Consider the following 8,535-nt stretch of genomic DNA (forward strand, 5'->3'; position numbering starts at 1 on the left):
GCAGGCCCGGGTCTGGTGCGGAGGCTCGGGGTTGTGGCTTGCTACGGGGTTCCCGCAGGTCTTCCACGTGCTCTGCCTGTGCCCGGCGCTGGGCGCCCTTCTCGCATTGGCGCGGTCGGCTTGGTGCTGTCCCCGCCTCCGTGGTCCCCTTGCGGGTCTTGGTTTTCCGGTCTGAGGGGTGTTCCTGGAACGTGGCCCCTTCTTTCCTGTGGGCCCGGTGGGCGGCCGTGCGGGCCTTCCACAGTCCGGTGTTCGACGACCTGGTTTCCTTGGTGGCTCGCTTGGCTCCGATGATATTTATCCTTCGCCCACGGGTGCTCTGCCGGTCTCCCCCTTGGGTGCTCGCTTCGGCTGCACAGATACTGATAGTGGTACGTTACTGTGGAGATTTGCAGGGCCCCTGCGCGAGGGTGACTCGCAAATTCGTGAGGCGTTCCACAGGAGTTTTCTCTCTCGTTCTACGAGCTCTTCGGGGTCCGCCCTTTTGGGCCACGGCCATCGGTGGCTTTGCGGTTCCTCACCTTTCAGGTGGTTTTCCCTGGTGGCGATGGTGTCTGCTGGGCAGATGGGCGTGCGGGGGTCGTTCCTCTGCTCCCCGCCCGTCTTGCGGGTTTTGCCGGACGGGGTTGTTCCTCCGGCATGTCCCCCGTGTCCTTCCCGGGGTTCCTTCCCTGGGGCCTCGGTCTCAGGTGGTATCTTTACCGCTTTTCCCGGCCAACGCGGTTCCACCCTTGTCCGTGCTGGTTGTTCTGCGTGCTGTTTTGGCTTCTCTTGGCCGCACGTCTTTCCTTCCCCGATGGGGTGACCTGTGTTGTGTCTTTTGGCCCGGTTCGTTCGGGCCGCTAGCCCTCGTTCCACCTTGGTTCGCGGGCTTACTCAGGAGGGCATCCTTCCCTACGCTTCGCTGGGTTCGGTGGATCCGGCGGGGGTCCCAGGGTCGGTCCGCGAGGTGTGGCTCTGTTCCCTGGGCCCCCTTAGGGGGTGTCTCCTCTGGGGAGTTTTATCTGGCCTCGGCGTGGTCGTCCCCCGCCTGGTACGTGGGTCTCTAGCAGTCCCGGGGGGACTTCGCTGGGGCCGTTCTGAGTGCTGGAGCTGCGACTCCTGGTTGGCCTCCTTTTCCTGGAGGTCTTGGTTTCAGGTTTCCTGTGATCCCTGTTTTCTTCTCAGTTGTTATACTTCAACCTTGGGTTGGTTTCTCTGCATCACCGTGTGGTGTTGTTGTTATGGTGGTCAATGAAGCCTTGTTGGCTTGGGTATTGGCTCACTTTGTAACTCAGGGGGCGAGGAAGACTAACGAGGAGGTAATGCCCCGGTTACTTACCGGTAATCTTCATTACTCCGAGTATAGTCTTCCTCGCCACATGAGTTTCCTCCCCCCCTCCCTGTCTGGCTATCGGCTTCATTGTTTGCTTGGTAGATCAGGCTGATTGGTTGGGCCGGCCCGCCTCTTATAGAGGTCAGGTGGGACTGGTCGGCCATGTTGGGAGGGGGTGGGAGGTGGTTTCTTTTTGCTTTGGAGGGTTCTGTTGTGGAGCTAAAGCTCACTTTGTAACTCATGTGGCGAGGAAGACTATACTCGGAGTAATGAAGATTACCGGTAAGTAACCGGGGCATGTGCTCCCTTGATTATAATAATCACATTTTAATTTAAGTCATGAATCGCTTTTGCTACAAAGAGGCTATGAATACGGCCCATAGGAAATAGAAGAATATTCATTTACATCATATAGGAGAACGTATGCAACAGAAGAGTAAGGAGGGTACTAGGAGAGACCATATGCTCAGGGGGATGACTGTGGACACATTTGTTGGTAATACAAGAAAACTAAGGTAGAAAAAGGGTAATGAGCCCCCCTGAAAGATTGGCAAGGGGAGATTTAGGACCAAAAGCGACATTTGAAATATGAAAGTGATGGAAAAGAAGTACTTGAATGAATGGAAAGAAAAAGTGAGGATTAGCCATCAAGAACAGGAGGTGTCGGTGAAAGTACACTGAGTTCATAGAAAATGTAGCTTCTAAGTTGTTCTAATATGTAGAAGGAACACATTCAAGATTTTTGACCAGATATTTTAGAGCAATGGTTCTTAACCCTTTTGGCTTCTGCGATTCACTGTGGGTCCGAAGCTGTAACACAATAGGCAGCGATCTGAAACTGTTCTTAGCGTGTCCCAAACTTTATTATGTATCAATGGGCAGCGATCTGAAACTGTTCTCAGCGTGTCCCAAACTTTATTATGTATCAATGGGCAGCGATCTGTAACTGTTCTCAGTGTGTCCCAAACTTTATTATGTATCAATGGGCAGCGATCTGTAACTGTTCTCAGTGTGTCCCAAACTTTATTATGTATCAATTGGCAGCGTGTCGTAACAGGCTGCAGTAGGCCCAAGTTGTCGTATGTATCAATAAGCAGCGATCTGTAACTGTTCTCAGCGTGTCCCAAACTTTATTATGTATCAATGGGCAGCGATCTGAAACTGTTCTCAGTGTGTCCCAAACTTTATTATGTATCAATGGGCAGCGTGTCGTAACAGGCTGCAGTGGGCCCAAGTTGTCGTATGTATCAATAAGCAGCGATCTGTAACTGTTCTCATTGTGTCCCAGACTTTATTATGTATCAATGAGCAGCGATCTGTAACTGTTCTCAGCGTGTCCCAGACTTTATTATGTATCAATGGGCAGTGATTTGTAACTGTCCTCAGCGTGTCCCAGACTTTATTATGTATCGATGGGCAGCGATCTGAAACTGTTCTCATCGTGTCCCAGACTTTATTATGTATCAATGGGCAGCGATCTGAAACTGTTCTCAGCGTGTCCCAGACTTTATTATGTATCAATGGGCAGCGATCTGAAACTGTTCTCAGCGTGTCCCAGACTTTATTATGTATCAATGGGCAGTGATTTGTAACTGTTCTCAGTGTGTCCCAGACTTTATTATGTATCGATGGGCAGCGATCTGAAACTGTTCTCAGCGTGTCCCAGACTTTATTATGTATCAATGGGCAGCGATCTGAAACTGTTCTCAGCGTGTCCCAGACTTTATTATGTATCAATGGGCAGCGATCTGAAACTGTTCTCAGCGTGTCCCAGACTTTATTATGTATCAATGGGCAGCGATCTGAAACTGTTCTCAGCGTGTCCCAAACTTTATTATGTATCGATGGGCAGCGATCTGAAACTGTTCTCAGCGTGTCCCAAACTTTATTATGTATCAATGGGCAGCGATCTGAAACTGTTCTCAGCGTGTCCCAAACTTTATTATGTATTGATGGGCAGCGATCTGAAACTGTTCTCAGCGTGTCCCAAACTTTATTATGTATTGATGGGAAGCGACCTGAAACTGTTCTCAGCGTGTCCCAAACTTTATTATGTATTGATGGGCAGCGATCTGAAACTGTTCTCAGTGTGTCCCAAACTTTATTATGTATCAATGGGCAGCGATCTGAAACTGTTCTCAGCGCGTCCCAGACTTTATTATGTATTAATGGGTAGCGATCTGTAGCTGTTCTCAGCATGTCCCAGACTTTATTATGTATCAATGGGCAGCGAGCTGAAACTGTTCTCAGTGTGTCCCAAACTTTATTATGTATCAATGGGCAGCGATCTGTAACTGTTCTCAGCGTGTCCCAGACTTTATTATGTATCAATGGGCAGCGATCTGTAACTGTTCTCAGCGTGTCCCAGACTTTAGTATGTATCGATGGGCAGCGTGTCGTAACAGGCTGCAGTGGGCCCAAGTTGTCGTATGTATAAATGGGCAGCGAGCCTGTAACAGGTCTCACTGGGTTCCAAGAGGTAACATAACATTACATGAGTATTTGTAAAGCGCATGTTCACCCAGAGGTATCTTGGCACTGAATACCAGATGTTTATTGTTACCCATCTCAACGGTACTCATTTTATCGACCTCGGATGGATGAAAGGCTGAGTGGACTCACCAAGATTTGAACCTGTGACCATGAGGTCGAACACAGGACCCTGAAGTGGATGCATTAGTCCACTGAGCCCCAGACCCAGCTTTCTGGTAACATGAATAAATGAGAAGCAGGCTGTAACAGGTCACAGGGGGTCCCGAGCTGTAACATCTATCAGTGGGCAGCGAGCTGCAGCAGGCCGAAGTGGGTCCCAAGATGTAACATGTATCTATCGATGGGCAGTGAGTTGTGGCAGGCCTCAGCGGGTCCGAAGCTTTAATATGAATCAAATGGGCAGCGATCTGTAACAGGTTGCAGTAGGTCCCAAGCTGTAATTGCCGTTATTAGGCCCCGAGCCCGTGACATGCTCAAAGGCCTCATTGGCCCCAAGCAGCTCTGGGCATCAATCAGCCCCAAGTAGTACCAGACATTTATGTGATTCCAGCTGTAATCAGCATCAATGGGTCTCACGGTGTAACAGGTAACAATTGCCTACATTCTATAATATGCATCAATGGTCCACAGGCTCTAACAGGCATTAATGGTCCACAGGCTCTAACAGGCATTAATGGCCCCAAGCTAGAATAGGCATCAGTGGATCTCAAGATGAGCGTCACAGAAGACCATGTGCCTGGGTACCAGTTGCTTGGTAAAATTACTGATTCCAGCTGGGTATGGCACCCCTGCAACATGTAATGATGAGCTTGTGTTTCCAGAATGGAGAAAGATGACGTAGACATGAAATTACCAGGCACTTTACTGCAAATGGATATCTATAATTCCAGGGACAATTTTTCTCCCATTTATCACCTTAATTGACCACGTGGATAATTTGATCCGTGGGGGAGGCATTGGGGTTGTGGGTGGGGGTGTAGCTCCACGGTTTACTGCCCAGTCCTCTTTTTATATTTAAGGTACTTGTAGTGCCGAGAAGCTCCACCCAGAGATTGTCACCTCTATGGACAGGTGCGGGGATTTCAACATTTTTTTGATCTTATGAAAGCGGAACCTTTCTTTCCGTGTCTCTCTGCTTCTCCCCTTTTGAGCACAGGATCTTTCCTAGCTACTTTTGCCCAGTTTCTTTTTCCTATTTCCTGAACTTAGAGACACATGAAATGTGTTGCCAGTGTAATGCACCTTGACAGCTGGAGCAGGCACTACACATGCCCCACCAGCAGCCGCGTGCATCCTGCAGGCCTCCAGGCGTTCACCCCAGGGGCAACAGTCACTGAAAGTACCAGGAAAGAGGGAACGTTTCTCCCACCAAAATCACCCACAATGCACCATTAAACTGTATATCATCATGGACGTCATTTAAGGGTCGAAGCTGCGACCCCTGGCTCGCCCTTTGCTACCCCTGGCACTGCCTTTGCGACCCCTGGCCTCGGAGGTGGCAAATTCAGTGCCAGGAACACAGGGTCAGCTTGGGCTCAACTCTTTATTTTCTGTCAATTCTTTATCCCACTAATGTGTAAGTATGTGTGTGCGAATGAAAGTGGGTGTCAAAGGGCGTGTAATGTCACTTCCGCTACCCCTGGCATTTTGGTGAATTGACGTCCATGTATATCTGTTGTTGCTTGGTAGCAGTTTGTGTTACGCCTGCAAGGTACTTTATGCGTCTAGCTTAAGGTGTGCTTCTGTGGTGAATGACGTGTAGAGGGAAACCCCTCCAGTTGTAGAAAAATACAAAAAACGTCTCAGCAGCAAAGTTTTAGTAAAGACCAATGCTTGAAGTATTTCAAGCATAACCCTATAGATCTGCTTGTGTCCGGTATCAACTAAATATAGTGCCTAGCTTATGTTAAAGCGCCTGCAACAGACGGTTTCTCATCCAACACTGGGTCGCTTCCTCACTTGCCTTTACATCAGCCTCACCAGCAGCGATATCAATGTATCGCCCACTTCTGTTAAAAGTGTTAACCATTTGGGAGTCTTTAGAAATACGTTGTAAACCTTATTGTGGACAGGTAATGTGTACTACCACTCCCTCATGCAACAACCATGAGTTCTGGGTCTGTGGTAGGTCTGGGATATGTGAGGGTTGTCTGAAATGTGTGTTTCTTTCAAATAAATGTTTATATAGTACAACTATTGAACTGATGAGACACGCTGAAGGAATTCTAGGCACTCGAATATCGAAGTAGCGGCTGCTCCCATTGCAAAGTGGTGAAGCGGGAGAGGGCGAATACAAACCAAAAACATCACGGAAGGCAGAATTAAAAATATGTAAAATTGCACTTACCTGCTCCGACGGCTGCCCACGGGCTCCCGATCCTCTTCTTCCTGACGTCAGAAACTGCTGCCCACTGGGCAGGATCCCAGATGCCAATCCCAGGGCTTGTCTCATGCTGGGAATACTGTTTCCTGGTTCCGCCCCCAGACAGGAACTGGGAGCCTGTGTTGGTTCTCCACCCGGCTGTACAACACAGCTAAGGGTTGGAGAAAGGCTACTGCGCATGACGGTCTGGCCCACCCCGTCCCCCATCCTCCTGGGGCTGCAGCGTCACTATGGATGGCCCGATGCCCTATCACATCATCTGTGTGCATTTTGTAAAAACTAAAATCGAGAGCAAATAAAACAACTTGGGAATTGCACCCAGCAAAATCAAGTAAGAAATAAAAGAATGGCAGAGTAAGATGAGAAACAAAACAGCAGCGAATAAAGTGAGGAAAAGAAAAGACATGAGGAGCAGGGAAAATAACATGATGAAAGTAAAAATGCAAGATAAAGAAATTAAAAAATGAAATAAAGACATTGTAAAGAATGGCGAAGAAACAAAAGAGAAAGATAAAGTATGGACGAAGGAATAAGAAAAGATATTCTGGACAAGAGAAAGTCCGAGAATCAACTTTAGAAAGAAGAAAAGCAATGAGGAGCCTAGGAAGGCAATGAGATAAAAGAACAAAATTAAGACTAAAACAATACGAAACACACAGCCCACAGAAGAATTAAACATGGAAGGAATGAAAGAAAGTGTAAGGAGAATTAGGTGAGATGTAGATTTGAAAACTGAGAAAAGAAAAAAGCAGGAAGAAAGCAGATAGGAACAAGACACAGAACAGGATAAAGACAGTGCACGCCCCTTTCATTCAAGACAGGTCAAATTAGCACAAGTTCATGGGTAAACTTGTGAGCAGTAGCACCACGCCAAGGTTTTGACCTTTGCTACTGGGCATTCACACCATTCACCCCTTCATTCATACTACCTTGCTTCCCATCAGACCCACAGACATTCCGCACCCAGCTCCAGATAGGGGTTATGCCAGAGTTCCTGGAGCTCGAGGCAAAATTCAATTCGCCTGAAGGAGAACCCCAGAAATTGCTATTAAAAGCTGTTTGGTACAATAACAAGGAACCTCATAAGGCCTTACCACACCTTATGGAAGCTCCACCCTCACCTCAAAGTGCATCTCACTGGCGGTCTGCGAGGGGCTGCCTGGTTTCTCCCACTGAACGATCAAACAAGCAAATGGCAGAGGCCATGAGAAGCAGAGCTGCTGCGGCCATCCTGTGAGTCTGATGTTAGCTCGGTGCCCCCAAGTCCCTCATTCACACCTCTTTCCCACCATCATAGCCCCGTCCACAGACTGCACTTACCCTGCAGCCATCCCTGACCACGCCTCTATACCCAGCTGAGAGGTGAATGATGTCATAAAGCCAAGGGTGTGATGTAGTAGATGACATCACAAGGGATTGTTGGGAAATGCTGATAACACTCCAGGAAGCAGTAGAGAAAAGACAGGAAGAAAGCATCCAGGAACAAGGCACAGAACAGGAAGAAAACAGTGCACACCCCTTTCATCCAAAACAGGTCAAATTAGCACAAGTTAATGGGTAAACTTGTGAGCAGTAGCACCACGCCAAGGTTTTGACCTTTGCTACTGGGCATTCACACCATTCACACCTTCATTCATACTACCTTGCTTCCCATCAGACCCACAGACATTCCGCACCCAGCTCCAGATAGGGGCGATGCCAGAGTTCCTGGAGCTCGAGGCAAAATTCAATTCGCCTGCTAAGAGAACCCCAGGAATTGCTATTAAAAGCAGTTTACTGAAACGACAAGGAACCTCATAAGGCCTTACCACAACTTATGGAAGGCTCCGCCCCCACCTCAAAATGCATCTCACTGGCGGTCTGCGAGGTGCTGCCTCTTTTCTCCCAGGAACCCCGCCTGCTACCGAGCCACCCGAAACGCACCCATGGACCCTTCACCTGCCAATCCTGCAAATTCACCTGCCTCCGAACCTGCACCACTCCCCGCCAAGCCAGACACCAGCAACAGTCACCTCAAGTGCATCCTGCTCAACACCCGCTCCGTCCACGGACACTCCGTCGAACTCTGGAACCTCCTCGACACAACATCACCAGACGTCGCCTTCCTCACAGAAACCCGGATGAACGCCTCCTCAGCCCCCGACATCGCCATAGCCATCCCGGACGGCTACAAGATCACCCGGAAGGACCGCTTGAACCAAACGGGAGGAGGCATCGCCATCGTCCACAGACACCCCATCCGAATAACGACCAACTCCGACGACACCATCACCGCCGCCGAGCACCTCCACTTTCAGATACACACCGACCCCAAGTCCACCCTCAGAGGCACTCTCATCTACAG

The 8,535-nt window shown here is 49.0% G+C and overlaps 1 non-coding gene across 1 annotated transcript; it reads left to right on the plus strand.

Moving 5' to 3' along the window:
• The first annotated feature begins 338 nt into the window (after positions 1–338).
• LOC147663536 (U6 spliceosomal RNA) lies at positions 339–445 on the plus strand. Its single transcript, XR_015305301.1, has one exon. It is a non-coding gene; the product is annotated as a U6 spliceosomal RNA (small nuclear RNA).
• Positions 446–8,535: the final 8,090 nt, after the last annotated feature.

The sequence above is a fragment of the Lissotriton vulgaris genome, unplaced genomic scaffold, assembly GCF_964263255.1.
Source record: "Lissotriton vulgaris unplaced genomic scaffold, aLisVul1.2 SCAFFOLD_1570, whole genome shotgun sequence".
NCBI classification, from domain to species: domain Eukaryota; kingdom Metazoa; phylum Chordata; class Amphibia; order Caudata; family Salamandridae; genus Lissotriton; species Lissotriton vulgaris.